Consider the following 18,532-nt stretch of genomic DNA (forward strand, 5'->3'; position numbering starts at 1 on the left):
CAATAAGGTAGGATGTTGGGATATTTTTAAGCAGTGCTTTTGTATAAGAGAGCTTTGGCAAGGCCCCAGGCCCATTGTAAGTTAGAAAATAATTGTTTCAATGGGATGCAGTGCTGTGCTGGGTGATCTGCCAGGGTGCTCGAAGGAGATGCGGAGAGCGAGCGCAGCATGTAGGCGGGCTGGGGAAGCACCGGGCTTATGCTCTACCAATTGCTACTCCCAGTTGGTGCCCAGGCTGGGTCTGTAGCTCCATGTAAAGTGTCCCTCAGTCTTGTCTGCTCAACTGTGAGCCTCCTTCAGGGTCTGCATCTTACCACGCGCCTCTGCCGTAGTTCATTTGGTGATTTGCATTGGGACATATGGCAGCACCATGGTATAAAACACAGCAAACGACTTTAAAAAGTCTTGGCAAGCTTTAATTTTTCCTCCCAAAGTAATTCTTCCGTAAGGTTTGTTTCCGTTTGAAAGCAAGTGTGGGTGTATTTGATCATTTCCTTTCTTGTGCGACATCCAAGAGACTTATTCATATGCCAGGTGACTAGAACATCTCTCTCACTTAGAAGTGAAATGGGAACAGTTTGGTATCTGCTTTTGATGCCTTTTTCAGACCACCGTGTGTAACTTTAGCCTCTCTGTTATTGTGCAGGTATTTGGAGCACTCGGTAGTGCTTTCCTTGGTATATCAACTGGATGTTTTGATTAGTTAAAACTTCCATTTGAGGAAAACCCAAGATTAGAAATTCAAGTTTCATTAACTGTGCCTACAGCAGAAAGTCATCAGAGTTTCAAATAGGTCTCAGGAGCACAAGAAGCTATAAATCATTCAAGCTCGTTAGAAAGTTATTTAAGCTCTTTTGTTTATTATCCTAAAATTCTCTATTGTGCAGTATTTTATCCTCTATGTAAGATCCCTGAAACTCCACATTATTATGAAAAACAAATGCAGGTCTTTGTAATTATTTGATCTGTTTCATGGGGAAACTTTTGAGATGTCATATGAAGGACCTATATTGCACATAGAAAAAAAAACACATTAGGCAGTTTTTAGCAAAGTTACTGAGGATATTCTACCCCTCAAAGAGAGAGATGTTAGGGAATTGATGGAAGCCCCTTCTTTAGAAAATTAACGCCACTTTAAGGAGTCTTCAGGGGGTCACTCCAGCATACTGTTTGCTTCTAAAAGTACTGACCTTAGTGTCTCTGTTCACCCTAAAACTAAAATTTAAACCTTAAACCTTATCAGTAGTATTGATAAAGGAACCCTATCCCAGACTGCAATTCCAACTTTTAATTGGGGAATATTACATCCTATAGGCTCTGAATAGGTCCAACGCAGTTGCAGATCCAATTCAATATGTGAAGTGTTTGGTCTTTCTGCAATTTCCCAATATTGCAATTTTCCCAGAAATACTAACAGATAAAGCAATTTTAGCTATTCCTCAGTGGCATTCTCTGTACTGATTTCAGGCTCTTCTTGAAATGCTAATATATCATCCTCACTGCTGTACTCTTGCAGCCTGTTCCCCGAAGGGGATTCGGATTGCCTTCTTAGTAGCAGATTATTTCCTGATCACATTTCTTATATCAGGGAATCCATGTATTCAGCAAGAGACTGAAGCACAGTGATCATTTTACAATTTAGCTTTATCTAGTCATCTATTAGCAAGTCATTTGATATTTCAAGTCGTTTTAGCTTTGATGAGGAAAAGAGCTCACCAAGACATTAATCACTCAGTAGTTTATATACAAAGCAAATCAGTGCCTCAAAGCATCTGAATAAACTACTGTGTCTTTGCCTAAAAACCAGATATTCTTTCTATCAAGGGCATTGGAGGATGTTAACAGATGCCTTCATGTGTCTACTTTGCTGGACCATTTAATGCTAATCTAGTGTTAGATTACCTTTCTGAAACTGCTAATAAAATCTGTTACATTACTGTGTTTAGCTGAGGCCTCAGGGCTTCGGAGATGAGATTTCTATCCACTGACAAATCATGGCTGGGTGAAAACTCAAAACAGATACTATTCTGCATCAGGTGTGAAACACACTCGCATCCTAATCCTCCCAAATGATGCAGTAATGGAGAGATGTATAAAACGTTTGTTTATTTCACAGAAAAGATTTCATGTGGGGATGAGGGCAGGGGAATACATATCCTTGAGCTATATGCAATTGCAGGAAGGCCAAAGTGGATGTGAAATGCTTTCTTTCTGGTATGTTAGTGCTTGGCACCCAGGGAATGCAGATTTTAAGGCCCATATACCATACAAAGTGGTAAAAGCTCAGACCCTATTTGTTTTTCCAGCCCTGCTGGTCTCACTGGTGCAAGCAGTCCAGAGAATTCAAGAACCCCAAATGGAAGAGGGTCTTGATAAGAGATTTTCAGCTGCCATAAAGCAGTATCACTCTCATGCCTCAGTGTAATTATGGCTGTTAAACTTCTGGGGCAAGTACTGCAAGAGTCAGTAAGTAAAATGGACCCTGGAGAACATCTCTCCATATGGCAGCACGACTGGAAGACGATGAGATTTTTCCAAGACTAATGTGACCCATCAGAGCTTTGTGCTCACGTTATTGATGGAGTTACTGTATTGCATTAACTGCCAAAATGTCTTCCCGCTTAACAAATGACAAACTGCGTTTTACAATATTGGTATTCTTGGATGATTCCCCTGGAAAACATCTCAGATTCCTTCGTGCAGGGTGCCTTTGGGGGTCTTCAATGTTTTGGATGGCTAGTGCTGGCTAGAGCCCAACAGGAATGCAATTTGGAAGGAAGCTCCCGAGTTTGATTTTTCACAGCGTTGTGCTTGTGCAGCCCTTTAAACCTGGGTTCTGAGAGCAGGAAACAAAACACCTCCCAGGCAGGAAGTCAGGACACCATGCTGCCTTTGTTCACTCTGTGCCTTTGGAGTGCCACCCGAAACTGGAAACCAGCAGGAAAGAAAGGCTGCTCTTTCTGCTTTCCGAGCGTTGCATCCAGTTCCTTCTACTTCAGATGGCAGCAGATGAGCTACTCATCCAGACTTTCTTTATAATCTCTGCTAAGAAACAGGCATTTCTACAGCATGATTCATCTGATCTACCTCAGATGCCTGCACTAGGAGGAGGTGGGACACACTGCTTCCCCCTGCCACCTGTGAAGGGAGGCTCTGCATGCCGAGTTCAGAGCTAGGCGTCTAATCTCCTATGACAGAGATCTTAGCCCATATGTTCAGCCCCTTCCCCTCACTATCTTGCTTGGACCTTTCAGAGAAAAAGGCCTTTTCTGAGTCAGACTGTACGTGTGGTTTTTGGCAGCCGAGCACTCCAAAACACAAAGCCCAGTGCAGGGTCCTCAGACTTAGAAGAGGAAATTCCCAAATTAAAACCTACATTTCTAAGTCTTGCTTCTTTTGGAGGAGATGTGCCTAACCCGGTGGCATCAAGGATCCTGGCTGATGTTCAGTGATGCTCTTCCAGCAGAAGCTCTGAGCTCTGCTGTGGGTGAATTGCCCTCCAACAAAGCGGGACCCCACACCTGGTGGGATGTCGGTTCCCGCTGGGTGCTTCCACAAGGAGACAGCAACTTCCTTTCAGAAGCACGTGTGATAAGTATGGCTGTGGGCTTGATTCCCTATTGTCCGCCCTCGTTACAGCAAGGATCAATCCTACATATGGCAGTTTTCTGCCAGACATTTTGCTTCAGCAGCCCAACCCTCTCTCGGCATGGTTTGCCTGGGTGGCCAGGCTTTCAGCTGGTTGGCAGACTTGCCCTTTGCTGTGACTGTAATGGGAGAAAAATGAAGAATGACTCAAAGGCACCCGCTGAAATAAAGAGCCAAATAGCTTTGTTTATAGAGGGGGAAGGAAATTAAGGGTTGGTGTGAAAAAAGGCTGGGAAATGAAGTGAAGATAAACTAGAAAAAGGCAAGCAATCAGTAGACTGGATGGTCTTTTTTTGTTCTTGAAAAGTCTTTGCTCTTATGAATACCGGTGACCCTTGAAGGATCTCTCTGATTGATGGGACAACTCCAGCTAAGTGGGGAACACAGCTGTACATTTTTCATAGATCCTAGAGACAGGCCTGCTAGCAAAGGCTCAGTAGCAGCTTGGATGGCTCTTTTCTAACCTTTTTGCACTGCTAATAGACGTTCTGCAGGCTGCCAAAGGAGGGATAATGAAAATCAAGCCAAGGGAGGTCTAAAAACCTCATTCCATCAAGGACAGTGTCTGCTGTGTGAATCGTCAGGAAAGGTTTAGATATTGGCACAGCCTGCTCTCCTGGAGGCAGGACAGTCAGGCAACTGAATTCTCCATAAATTTTCCTGTCATTCATCTGCCAGGAGTATTTTTCAGAAAGGCTGCTGTTCCATCCAGGTACTCCCTTTTGTAATCGAATGATGATTTATTATCCAAGCAATGAAGAAAAATATATTGCCTTGGAATTTATGAATGTGTAATGATATGTAAGCCATAATAATGAATCACTCCTTTCCCTCCCCTCCTTTCCCCATGTATATTTGGATGTTTATTTCCATATAAATTTCCATTTATTTATGTCCTCCTAAGTTCTCCTTCACAAAGGGGAATTCCCAAGTTAAGGTGCTGGAGCGTTTGAGATACCTGAGTTAAAGAACAAACAAACTGCATGCCTGCCAGCTTTTTACTCCCCTCCGTACTTGTTTCCCAATTCCTGATCCTCATCTGAGCTATTGCTGTCGCGTCTCCCTTGCCGATGTCACTTTGACTCATGCAACTATTTTTTGCAGGTGTGGGTGCAGAGCATTGCCCAAGTGTGAGTGCAGACTAAGGTGAGCCATACTCCTTGACCACTTGGCTGCTGTTGTGTGGTCCAGCACGGACCAGACCAGGCACAGCCAGGTGCTGGATCCCCCGCGGGCTGTCCTGGCGAGAGGTGCCCATCGTGTGTGCCCTCTATGCCACAGTGTCACATGCCTTAAAGGCTGTCTAGTCCAGAGTCTTAGGTATTGCTTGTACTTGTAGCAAGACTGAAGGAGCCAAGAGCCTAACATAGCCCAGGCTGTGAAGAGTAAGAGAAAAAACCTCCTCTAACACCCTTGAGGGAGCAGTGTTCGAGAGCAACTGAAGCCTGCCGTGAAGTGGCATGACCCTGGTGATGTGACTCGAAGTAACTCCAAATTACGTGCTGTATTCAGGTGTTGAACTCAGCTATCGTGAAGCCTAGCCTTCAGTGCAGGGTTGTTTTTTCCACTTTAATGCATTATTCAATCTGGACCCATTTTGGAAGACAAGGCAGTGTTCAATGGCAGAGCCATTACGAAAGAAGGAATCTATCTGAACTAGGTTGAAAATTGAGGAAGTCGATTCAGTGCAGTGGCCTTGGCCAATGCTGTGCTCCACAAGATGGGGTACATCAGAGTAATTCCATGATGGGGAGAAGTGACACTGGTGAAACCACACCTGATTTCCCCTCCACACACCCTCCCCAACCTCTGCTACTGTTTGCCAGGGAAATTTCTAGCTAGGCTGACTCTTGTGTTTATTTTCTAGAGTTATTTTTGCAAACTTTTGTGTGCTATTTACGAGCTTCCCCAATTGGTTACTGTTATGCTGGGCTTGAAATTTAGTTAGCAAAATGTATTCTTTTATGCTGGAGATGTCAAAAGAGCTTCATGGAGGTTAGAGACCGAGATCTACCAAAATTCAGAAAAAGCTGGGTAGCTAGCACAGAGAAATTTCATTGGCAGTCTCTGGTTAGGCCATTTTGTTATAGTTGGTATATTCAGAACATGTCACAGAAAAAAAAATTGTTGCCCATAAGAGCTGTAGGGAACAATCCCACAGTTTTGGCTGCTCTGTTAAAGTCTCATAAGGCAGGATAGACAATGCAGCAAGCTTCACCCCTGGGGGGCTACAACACGTGGTTCTGAAGGGATTAATAAACCCACTGTATTTCAATAGGTGCTGTAACAAGACGGTATTGCAAAAGTGTCTCAAATACTGAGTAGGACTTTGGCCAGAGGCAGGCTCTTCAGTGTCTGGAAGCGCACACACACAGGCGCTCTTAGCTCGCTCAAGACTAAGTTGGTCTTTAGCAAAATGAAGACGTTACTGGAAAAAACATAAAACTTTATCCATCCTTGCAGGCTGCATTTGCATTTGAATGGTTTTTATTCTTTTCATGCTCATAAAAAGTGTTATATTAAATATTAATATGGTATTTTTCTTGTGTTACTGTACACTTTCCACACACCTGGAAATTAACTCCATTGTAACCACAATAACCTCCCAAAAGAAGACAAAAAAACCTGTTTATACTAGTGGAAGAATATTGCAAAAGCAGATTGAAGAGTTTCATTTTTCCACCGGCCTGCCAAATTCCTTGACTGACATTACTAAAGATATAGGCATGACTATCTCTATGTTCCTTTATTATTAAAATGCAGCAGAACAACAGGGCAGGCAGCGCTTGGTAAAGCACAGCGATAGGACTCCTAAAAACCTGCTTAACAGCCTTATCTCATCTCAGGGAGTTTCGCTCTCTGGAGGTAAGCCCAAATGAGCATGAACGTTTTGAGTCGTGCTGCAGGGTGCCTTGACCCTGGCTTTTCTGCAGGCCTGGGACCTGTGCATGTGTGAGAAGGAACAGGGACCACGTGAATTCACTGGCTGGCATGCTGAAGGCACACCAGACATCCTCGTTCATGCTGCCATGATCTCCATGGCAGGCAGTTGCTGTTGGTTCTGGTGCAGTGCCTTTTGTGCTTTATGCTGGCTTGAGCAGAATTCGGTGCACTTTGCTCCCCATAGCAATACCAGTGCTCTGATTGTTTCCAAGTTTTTCAGCATTAGGTTCTCGTATTTCCAAGCAAGACATGAATATGTACATTAAAACTTGAATTTGGAGCAGCATGGAAAATGAAGAACGCAATTTTCCATAGGTATAACGGACTTCGGACACATGGTATCTAAAAGTACAGTAATTGCATTTTCATGCTCTCATTATAAAATCTACCAAGGTATCTCAGCTGTCGTCCATCATTAAAGTGCTATTTTATCTGAATGTTGGCCATGGAAACTCCATGTCAAACTTTAGACCTATGGATGAAGCCTCTCCTTCTCAGGAAAGGACTGATTTGTTTAGGCTCGCTACACTTCTGTTATGTAAAATTCTTCCTGCCAATTCTGCACCGATTAAATAAAAATAGGGAAAAGATTCTCTTGAGTGGGCCTGGTTTGCAATTTATACATTGCATACTGGCTGACTGGTCTTGTTGGGTTGACCTCACAGAGAAGGGAAAAGCTGAAACAATCAAGACTATCCCTGCCTGATAAGAGAGGCACTGCTGACTCGGCTCAGCCACGTGTTTGATTGCACATACTAAGCTAACAGACTATAGTATTTACATGACTTCACTAAACACTTAAATCTATTTTGTGGACAAAAGGATTTTAAGTTAATTTATTTTGTTGAGAGAATAATTTAAGCAAGTTAGCATTTTGTTGACAGAATTATGATGAAATTCATTTTGTCTACATAACTGATTGGACAGTTAGCAGAATGCATTTTCTCCACAGAATCCAGTATGTGCCTCGACTGTCAAATACGGTTTCCTCCACGGTTTCAAGTTGTTCTGTCAACAGAATGAATACAAAATCCTTTTGTCTACAAAATGAACTTAGGTGTTAATTGTTTGTCAATAAGGAGTGCAAAGCCAAATGATCCTCTGTTGAACACTGATAAAAATGTACAGGGGTGTGTGTGCGGGGTTGTGTGTGCGTGCAGACATGCACAGCTGTGCCCCTCGCTTTGTTGTCAGAGTCCAAATGTCACAAAGCAAGAGCCTGGCGGGGAACGGCATCTGATCCACGCCGGGGTTAGGCATGGTCTGGGTATTACGGTCGTGTTGGGAGCATCGTGAGGAATTAAGTAGTGTAGAAATGCAGAACACGGGGGCTGGAGAGCTGTCAATATTGTTTCTAGCAGGGATTCAAATCCCCTCTCTGTGAGCATTGATTCTGGTTCTTCTTGGTATGGTACAGCACACGCGGGATGCAGAGGTTTTCCTGCCTGGAAGAATTGTATCACAAATAGATGTGGCAGATGAGGAGCAGGGAGAGGATGTGTTGTATTCAGATCATGCTGGCTGGGAGCTGAGGCTTAATGAAATGAACTCATTAGTTTGAAGTCCTATGGGGAAACACCTCTTAGGGACCATGAATTGATTTGAATCCTGTTGACCGCACAAACCATCCTCTCCTTCTGGACAGACACAAATTAAGGAGGTACACCATGAACATTGTCCTCATAAAAGATGGAAATTTCACTTAAACCCTGATTTTAAACACAGTTGGGCTTATCTGAAGCCCACTGATGGCTTTCATTTTATTTTTGCCATTTTCTTTTTTTCTTAGTTTTGAAGACACACTGTTAGCAAGTATTCATATACTCAATTTTGAAGGTGCCATCAGGGATGTCAGCTCTCAGCACCTCTTGGGTAGACCAGGGAACATAATGGAGAAAATGTTGTGTGGTTTTCTCTGAAAATATTATATTTTTGGAGCAGCCTGCCTAGCAATAAATATCTGGAAAGGAGCAAGAAAAAAAAAGAAATATTCCCTCATTAAAAGTATCATAAAAATTGCACAAAATTATTTTTTTTCCTTCCCCTCTCCTCTTTTGTGCTTTTAAGAGGGTTAAAGTTAATGGAGGGTAGAAAAAATATGAAATAAAGCTATGAAGAAATATGACAGTGTCATAGTGCAACATCAAAGTTCAGCCCTCTAATATATTTTCATGTTCACTCAGGAGAAAACAACCAACTAATCCCCAAGTTCATTTATACTGCTTAAAGTACCCTGGCTTTCAGCTCTGCTAATTGTCAGAAAAGCCAAAAGGAAAGAAAAGCAGTCCCTTTTCAGCTGTGTTTTGTCTAAATATTCTAGTCACTGCCAGGGTTTTGAGGTTAAGGAGAGGTACATCGGGTATGGAGAGGCGAGGTTAAAGGCATGAAGGTTGTTTCTCCTAATGAGGTTTGTCATTTACAAGGGCATAATCATCTCTGTTTTCTGCAAGGGAACATTTATGTCAAGAGCACTATGTGAAACACCGTTTTCACGTTCTTTTGCAGAATGTGACCTTTCAGAGGAATGCAGCCCCATACCTGACAGTTTAGGGCTGCTCAGGCACGGCACACGTTGCTGCAGCGCTGGCGGGGGCTCAGCTGACGGTGGGACCTTCCAGCTAACGTTGGACACAAAGAGCAACTGACCTCACATCTCAAGGTGACAACTCCAGTGGGGCTCAAGTGCCCACTGCTATTCATTAGGTGCATTTTTTACAGAGCTTCCAAAACGGTTTGTTACTGGCTTTTGCCTTTTGCGCCCTGGTGTGAACAACTGGTCTGTGGGGCTGAGCAGGAGCAACAGTTGGGGTTTTGCAGTTTGATTATACCATTTACTCACACTTCTTCGGTTGAGTGCATTATGCTGCGTCCTGCAAAGAGGCACAATTGCTCTTGCTGCGGAAGGTAAAGCAAATCAGACGTGTCAGTCTCCCTTGTTGCTCAACACAGCCACTAATGACTGCAGCATATGTTGCTGCTTCCCAGGCCACTAGGAGCTCAATGCATCTGCTACTCCTGTGGGAGCAAAGCCCTGATTGTCAATACCATCATCCCCATGCTCTTTAGTCAGCAGAACCATGGTGATGTTAGCCCTTGTGTTAGCTGGTCCCAGGGTGGCAGCTCAAGAAGGATTGTGTTGGAGAGGGAGCGCTGGGAAACCCATGGAGTATTAGGTAGCAGCTGGGGACCATGACACACTCATCTGTAATACACAAATGATGTAAGCACCTTGCAGAAATCCCAGCCCAGAAATAAAAAGGTTGCAAATTGCAGATGTTATATTAACATAGGTTTGCAAAGCACTCACTGGGGGCTGCAGGCATAAACTGTCCAGGTAATAAAAAAACACAGTGCTAGTGCTGAGGGACCTCTTGCAAGCCAGGATTTTCAAAACCATGTGGCACCTGTCACGTGGGGTGTCTGTAAATCCGGTCAGTGTGCTATGAACTTAACAGTGCAAGACCACACACTTAAAATGGCCCATACAAAATGACGAAAAGGGCTTTAGTCACCTTTGTATTTCACATACCTCCTCGCTGCTCATCGACTCACATATTTGCATACTTCCCAGCAGATCACGCTGCATTTCCTTTTTGCCCTGAGGTCAAGTCTGCAGTATAGGCAAAGTCACACCTATTCATAAAACTGATTTTGCAGCCTGATAACTCTTCAGGGAGAGTGGGATTTTAATGCAGGCAAAAGCAGGACACTTGGAAAAATAATAAAAAAAATCTGTACAATGTGCTATAAGGAGGAGAGAAGGGAGTACTTGCTATTAAACTTATGTTATACCTTATAATGAAAACAAAATTTAAGCCACTAGAAAGGGCAAACACTGCTCTCTTTTGCCTACATGAATTTTTGCTAGTGGCTCCAGCATAATCATCTCCTAAATGACTTGGCTTACATTACATCTCGCTTTCTAGGTGAAACCATGTCACTTTTGTATGTAGAGGTGATGTAACAGACCTCCTCAGTATATAAATTATTACCAGCTTCTTTTAAGGCCCTAAAAACTAAGTGCATGAATGACTACAGCTTCTTAGCAAGGTCTACCTGCAAAGGTCATGTAGCATTATTTTGAGTGTAAACCACAGAAGTGGTTCCTGGAAAGGCTGTGTGGTATTTTGATATGAGGAGCATAAATGGCAGTAGTTATTCCACGTGTATCAGAAAGAATGGAGATGCATGTGGTTAACAGCTTTGTGTGCAGCAGAGTGGTTAGATCATCCTGGCTGCATGCAGGCCACCAGTGGTTTCTGCTTTTCATGGCATTTGCTCTTGTTTTGTCCGACAGAATCCCAAACTAATGGAGCTGTCACTGTAATCTGACAGGTAGCTAACATAAAAAGGGGGCAAGATACACGACTCAGAGAAGCACTCGGTTGGAGCTATCTCATTATTCACATGCAGGAAATCAATCAGAGAGTGGTGTAATTCGAAGGAAAATAAAATAATATATGTATACTTCACAGTCTATACAGGTGAGCATTTTAAACCTGTGCTGGAGAGCTTTTCTTGCTCTGAGGCATTTTTTTTTCTGCTGTTACCACAGGGAATACGACAGGTTCCACTTACCTGGAGCTGTGTGCCTGCCAGGACCATCTCTCCATTAGACACTCACAGCACCCTCACAAAGCAGCTGATTCCCTCTCTGGACCGCTCAGCACCAGATGAGAGTCCTGCCACCAGCTCCCTGTGTTTGAAAGGTAGTGGGTGCACACCTGACAACTGAGGGGCTGGAAATGTACCACATTAAACTCTTCTTAAAGCAAAACACATTTTCAAACTCACCTTTAGCCTGATTGAGGCCCCACTATACCCACTTTTGGGAACGTTTTTCATTCTTAATGACCAAAGAAATAGCCTACCTTTCTTTTTTGGCAAAGAGGGCTCAATTATTTCACTGAGAGGGGCAGCATCAGCAGTGTTAGCTTTCTTCTCTTTTTAAAGCCTAATGAAAAGGCATAAGAATGATGCTTAGAAACAATAGGGTTGACTCATAAGGGATGACTGTATGTGACTCATAAGATGTGAAATTATTCCAGAAACTTGAAGTATATGTACATGTGCTAAGACTTGGACTTGGGGGGGTTATTTTTCGTAACTGGAAGAAGAATACCTACCGTGTATTTTGAGATGTGCCTGACATACAGTAACATGTTCTGTACAATTGTATATGTGACTAATGAGATTCCGTGGCCTTTCTATCGTATTCCAAGTCCTTGAGGAAATTGAGCATTAATGATGCTTTCCACATCCTTTGCTTTAACTTGGAAGACTACTGCGGATGGCTGGTAAAAGGGGATCTGTAAGTTTCTAAAGAAATTTCTTTTGATACAGATAGCATGAGAAGGAAGTTCCCAAACCAAGGGTTAATCTAGGAGGATCCACAGAATTGTCCTAGGGTTTTTGCACTGATTGGCGCCAGCTTTGCCAGTTTGCTTTGGAAGCTAGGAAAGCCTGACTGAGATGTCTGTGCAAGGGAAGTCACACCCTGAGGGTTAATGGCTGATCTCTTTAAGCAGCACAATTACGCACCAAGCATCCCTGAGTGACGAAGATACCTTTTCACTGTTGCAGCCTAACAAATCCTTTTGATCCCTTAATTGTCTCGTTCAATTAGAAAAGAAAGATGCCACTTGCTTTCCCTCTGCTGAGCATGTCCTTGCAGTCAGTTGGGTGCAGGCATCCTCGGAGCAAGACTTAGAGTCTGTGCTGGACAAGCACTTACCCAGGGAGCTTCATTGGTTTTCCAGCCCAGGAAGGCATTTGCAGCTCTTCATTACCACGTGTTGGCAAGAAAATGGCATTGGGATAGATTAATGAAATGAGCCTGCTTGAATGGGGCTACTAAACTATCGATCAGTTTCCGCTAAACCTGCTTGGTTTTCCTGGGTCATAACCGAAGCTACTTTTTCCTTAAAATGAAGAAAGCTCATGGGATTACATCTGCTAACATTATTTTCAGATATTGTGACATGTAGTGGCATCTTGTCCCATTAATTTGCAACTTGGAGAACATAAAGATGTTAAAAAAATAGGTCATGGTAAAAGGGGATAGTTCATAACACATCTGAATTTGAGGGACCTGTTATTCCACTCCTCTCAGCTTTATGGTTTCCTTTATTTGGCTGCACATGACACAAACAGCAGCTTTTCCTCATGTGCATATATGTCCTTACTCACTGCCCTTGGACTCTGTGCCAAGGTCCTGTTATTGAGGTGCATGAACAACCTAACCTTGAGGGAGCATGTCTTTGGTATGGTTTTGATTTAAAATTAATGCCTCCTGTGCCACATACAATTGTTTAATGTCGGTTGTGGGGTTGCTATCTGAGAAAACCAACCAACTTTGCAGTTAATGCAAGCAGCTGAGTTACCTTCTCTCCTTTTTTGAAGAGCAATCAGGTGGGATGGGAGGGAGACCATCGATGAAACTCAGGTGGTCTTTAGGCCACATCCCAGGTGACAGTCATTTCCAATATGACCTTTGTATGTTGGGCTGTGCACATGCTTGGGTGGGAGGAGAGCACACAGCATTTTCCTGCAGTGCCAGAGGAGCTGATGTGAAATCATAGGTTGGAGGATTTTATTGGGAAAGTTGCACCCTGTGCCTGCCCAAAGAGCCCCAGCCCGGCTGACGTGGTTCCGAACGTGCCATGGATGTGTGTTAAAGCACTGGCCACCTCTTCTCTCTGTACTCCACTTGCAATTGCTTATCAAAAGGAACATGAAGAGGCTGTCACAGTAGCATGCCATGCTATAAATAACGGCTTTGCTGTGCGAATATGAGCCTTTCAGTGACTGGAGCAGAGACAGCTGCTGACAGAAGGCTGAATTGTTCAGCAACAGCAGACACCAGGATTAAGTGTGAGATTTGGAAACTGCCTCATAACTTGCACAGGAATGTTAACGTGTGACATCAAAGATTATCCGTGTTGTAAGGCATGCATTCTCACAGTGAACTTGCTGTAGGTAGGATTTTTCTCCTGGAAAAAAAATTAAGAACACAGATTTGTGTAACTCTTTCCAAGTTTCTAGCCTATTTTAAAGTTACGGTCTGTCGCTCCCCTTTACTGCATGCAGCCCTTATCCCAGCCCTAGTCTGGCTCCATGCAGCAATGCTTATCATCAAGTGGGCACATACCCAATGCAGATGGTGTTTTAAAGAGCGAGGTGTCTTCTGAAAAATCCTCGTGTTATAAATTGACCCTCTCAGTCAAGTGTGTGTCCGGCACTTGATTTGTCCACCAAATGCATGTCATACACAGAAACCTGTGCTCACGTTGGGATTTAGCCTTTACTGGAGAGCTCAGGACACCTAGACTTGCACTTTGAGGTATGGACAGCTGGGGCACGAGAAGGGGGGAACCTGGCAGCCCCTCTCTTGGCAAGGAAACTGTCCCAGGCTCTATCCGGGGTGATTTGCTCTGGGGCATCCAGCCAGCAAGGTGCAAGTCCCAGCATGGCTACTGCTGTTCTGCTCAGAGTGGCCCTGAAGTGCTCAGGGCACCTGAAGCTGGGTGTGCGACATCCTCATTTAATAAGGAAAGCCACTCTGTATTAACGACACCAACTATTATAACTGACTATGAAGATCTGCTTAGATGGGAGAGGATGGGATGTGACATGAAAACACCAATGTCCTTGGTCTTGTTTTGCTTTTTACAAATAGCAAATCTAATGTCTTGGAGACTTTGCAGGGCACAAAAGTAGCTTTCTGTGGTAACTTTTTTGGAAAAAGTGACCAACGTTAGACCCCCATGGCAGAAAGTGCAGCAGTCCAACAGCTTGATACAGTGCTTACAACCACGGGTTCGTTCCTTCTTGCCTGTACCAAAATCAATAAACAAAGTCTATATCAACAGCATAAAAGAGATTTGGCAGCAGATCCAGCAGGTTTTAAAACCTTGGCAGGAGTTTAAAACCAATCAAAGCGAACCCACATTATTTTTTTTTTTTCATGAAGGCATTCATTTTAATTGTGTCTTAACATACATTTGTACATGTATGGTGGGGGAAAAAAATGTTATCCTCCATTTTTCCTTGCCTAATTCCAGCCCATTATTCATCATTAGCATTGGTTAAAGAAAAAAAAAAAAAGTTATTTATTTCAGGGAATTTGTTGAAAATCCAGTCATGCTATTCATTGTTTTTTAAAGGCTAATCATGAGCAGCAGATCTGATGAAATATTTTGTTGAAGTTTTAAACAAGCAGTTACTCTAATCAGTGATGGGCTTTGTAACCTCGTCACCTTCTTTCACAGAATCACAGAATCGTCTAGGTTGGAAGAGACCTCCAAGATCACCTAGTCCAACCTCTGACCTAACACTAACAAGTCCTCCACTAAACCATATCACTAAGGGCTACATCTAAACGTCTTTTAAAGACCTCCAGGGATGGCAACTCAACCACCTCCCTGGGCAGCCCATTCCAATGCCTAACAACCCTTTCAGTAAAGAAGTTCTTCCTAACATCCAACCTAAACCTCCCCTGGTGCAACTTTAGCCCATTCCCCCTCGTCCTGTCACCAGGCAGGTGGGAGAATAGACCAACCCCCACCTCTCTACAGCCTCCTTTAAGGTACCTATAGAGAGCGATGAGGTCTCCCCTGAGCCTCCTCTGCTCCAGGCTGAACAACCCCAGCTCCCTCAGCCGCTCCTCATAAGACTTGTTCTCCAGACCCCGCACCAGCTTCGTTGCCTCCTCTTCACCAGAGGCTTTTAGCAAGCACTTAAGTTTCCCTACAGCCTAATTTCTCTGCTGTTTTCCTTGAAGACTGTCCTCTCCAGGGATGACTTTTACAGACCAGCCCCCTTCCCCACACAGGTGCCTCCACCATCATTACGGCAGGTGGCACCAGGTTTATTTTCAGGTGCCTCAATTCGTTGGATACTCAAAACACGAGCATTCAAAGGCCTCGCACCGGGTGGGTTTATGGATTTGGACGCGAGCCCTTGGCTGTAGCAGGTTTTGCAGCCCTGAGGGAAGGGCTCGCCTCAGGGCCGCCATTTGGGAGCGCTCACGCGCCTCGCCTCAGGGGCGGTAGAGCGGGAAGGCACGGCTCCTGCTGGCTACTGCCGGTTCAGGGCAATTCTGGGCGGTTCTGTCTAGTTCTAGGCAGCTTGGGGCAATTCTGGGCGGTTCTGTCCAGTTCTGGGTGCTTCCAGGTGGTTCTGGGCGGTTCCAGCCAGCTCCAGAGTGTTGGCTGATGACTCTGGGAAAGGGTCTTGAAGAAAGGGCAAAAAAAAAGAAAGCCACCCAAACCAGCAGGAAACAGCTGAGGGAACATAAAGATCAGTGGAGCAGGTGCTCCAGGTGCTAGAGAGCCCGCTGTGGAACCGGGGGAGAGCACGAGGAGGAAGGAGCAGCAGAGGGGAGCCAGTAGGGGCCAGCTGCGGCCCCACACCTTGTCCTGTGGCACAGGTAGGGGCGAGGCTGGGCCTGGGTTAATGGGGTGTGAGGGGAAGGTGGCCTCTGGGTGCTGGTTTCCTTTCTTGCTCTGCAAATCTGTTTCAACTGGCAACAAACTAATTTTCACTCAGTCTAGTCTGTTTTGCCCCTGATGGTGGTTGGTAAGTGATCTTCCTGTCTTCGTCCCAGCTGGTGAGCTGGTGGGCACTGTAGTGGGCTCGCTGGGGTACTGATTGCAGCCCCAGCGCTGGTGGCGCTCAAGAAGCGTTTGGGCAGTGCTCTCAGACACACGGTCTGATTTTGGGTGGTCCTGTGTGGAGCCAGGAGGTGGGCTTGAGGTTCCTTATAGGACCCTTCCGACTTGGGATGTTCTGTGCTTCTACTGTCTCCCCTGTCCTGTTTGAAGAGAAGAAGGCAAGGGCAGTGGCAGGGGGCGGCTAGCAGCCAGTAGGGCTGCATGGACACCACAAAAATACAGGGGGCTGTGGTGTTCAGAGGGGGGTCACCCTGCCTGCAGTATGACAATAAAATGGAGGGCCCATTTTCTCTTCTCCTGGTGCACAGATGGCAGCTGGGGTCTGCTTGTTTCTGCCATGGTAGAGGACTATGCCTGGCAGAAGCTCAGCAGTTAGTTTTCAAGGTCTTCCTAAAGTCCTTGTGCTTGTCTGGGATCAAACTAGACCTGTTGGACTATGAACACTTGTTCTGTGGCTGATGGTTGGCTTTGGGGTTTTTGTTTCTGTCTGTGAGGAACCTTGAAGGGCTTTGAAGTTGGAAGCAGTGTCACGTTCACTAGGGTGCAAGCTGCGTATTGACACTTTAAAAGCTATAGATAAAGAAATATTAATGAGGAATAAGCTATGTGGGTTGAGGGTGGGCTATTTCTGTGTTAGATTTCCGCAGCACTTCAAAAGGCCTGAGAGAGAAGAATAGTGCCTAAGGGTTTCAGAAACAAGTAGCTATTGTTTTAGGGATGAAATCTTATTTCTCACATGAAGCTGGGAAGCAGAGGCACACGTCTTTGGGGATGTCACAGATACAAAGACCATTTCTGTTCATGAAGTGCCCTGGCCTACACTGGACATAGTCCTGTAAGGAGTGACATCAAAGCCTACCTTTGCCTACTCAATATTTAAAGCAGTCCATAGTAGTTTAACAGCATAGCAAGCCATGAATCTACTGTCTACATACAATTCACATGTTACGTGTATGAAATTATGTTTGCGCCTCTTTATAAAAGTATGAAAATATTGTCAAACCACTGCAATGTTCCTTTCCCTTCCTAGCAACTGGCTATGCCTCCAGATAATTTAATGATGTATTTACCATCTTAGCATAAATGAGTAGAAGATCCTAATAATAAAGGGTGGAATTGGGGGGGGGGGGGGGTGGATGACTCCAGGTGTTTTTAATCACAAGAGGAGGGGGACCGGGTGGCACTGAAGGCCTTACCAGGTGTGCCTGGTCCTGGTTATGAGTGTCTGGTCTCAGCACAGTGGAAGGGAATATATGATAGCAGGGAAGAAGTAATTTTATTCAGGTGGGATCTGACCACGCAGTGAGCAAGAGGAGGGTGCAGAGCCATGGAAGAAAGCCTGGATGAGAAGTGACCCACAGCTAGTTCCAGGGCTCCTGCCTCCACTCATGGAGTCGAGCTAAATGTTGCTGATCCTGTACAGGGCCTGACCCTGTAAGAGAGGATTGGAGCGGCAGGTAGTTCAACAAGGATTTGTCTCCTGCTTTTTTACAAGGGGTACTTTTTTTTTTAATATATGCATATATTTTTAAAAAGTGCAATGGATGAGGGGAAGGGTTAGGCTGTTCCTTAGGCAGTAGCATAGCCAGGGATGCTGGAGGGACCAAGAAACATGTTGAGATGTTACTTACTGTGGGGCAAGGAGGAGAGGATTGTTGCCTGCCACCCTGCAGGGAGAAGTACATGCCTCCCTCGTAGCTCTCCTTTTGCCTGCTCTCTGAGGTTTGGGGATAATTTCTCAATTTAAGGGGATTCAACTGCCACATGTGTCAGGGAAGAGTGAATTTACATGTTATGTATATTGAGTATCTTACCTGTAAGAGAAATGTTGTCTTGTTTTCATGCCAAAATGAGAAAGACACAGCTAAGTGTGGAGGTAAGAAAACTTTCGTAGGCAAAAATAGGTTCAGTATTTATCCAGTGTGGGCAGAATGCTGGGAACAACTGTGTGTGAATTACAATAGATGTGTCAGTGCTTTCTTCGCTGTGGTTTCCTGGAACTCACAAGCTGTTTTTAGTTGGTGGTAATTTTGCCAGACTTTAATTGCTTGGGTTGATCTTTTCTACAAACACAGCCGTAGGCTGGTATTCTAAAATTCCTATTATTTTAGTCAAGGCTGTTCACCTGTTTTTAAAAACAGGGCATTGAGAATACTGCTCTGAACTACTGTACATCCTGAAAGATTCTGGAAGCTTGTTTCTGAGCAGCTTAGTTGGTGGTGGCTGTGGCACCCAGCGTGTGGCTTTCCGCTTTGCTGTGCAAAGTT

At 44.5% G+C, this 18,532-nt stretch overlaps 1 long non-coding RNA gene across 14 annotated transcripts in view; it reads left to right on the top strand.

Moving 5' to 3' along the window:
• Window positions 1–18,532, top strand: part of LOC106034474 (uncharacterized) — a 135,262-nt gene that overhangs the window by 37,776 nt on the left and 78,954 nt on the right. For 10 of the 14 annotated variants that reach the window (XR_010832520.1, XR_010832521.1, XR_010832527.1 and 7 more), the window contains 3 exons: window positions 4,753–4,794; window positions 9,097–9,250; window positions 11,147–11,300. This is a non-coding gene — a long non-coding RNA (uncharacterized lncRNA). Of the gene's footprint in view, window positions 1–4,752; window positions 4,795–9,096; window positions 9,251–11,146; window positions 11,301–15,263; window positions 16,022–18,532 lie in introns of those variants that run through there. The other 4 variants (XR_010832529.1, XR_010832531.1, XR_010832528.1 and 1 more) reach the window with 3 other exon arrangements.

Source organism: Anser cygnoides, chromosome 6, assembly GCF_040182565.1.
Source record: "Anser cygnoides isolate HZ-2024a breed goose chromosome 6, Taihu_goose_T2T_genome, whole genome shotgun sequence".
In the NCBI taxonomy this organism is placed as follows: Eukaryota; Metazoa; Chordata; class Aves; order Anseriformes; family Anatidae; genus Anser; species Anser cygnoides.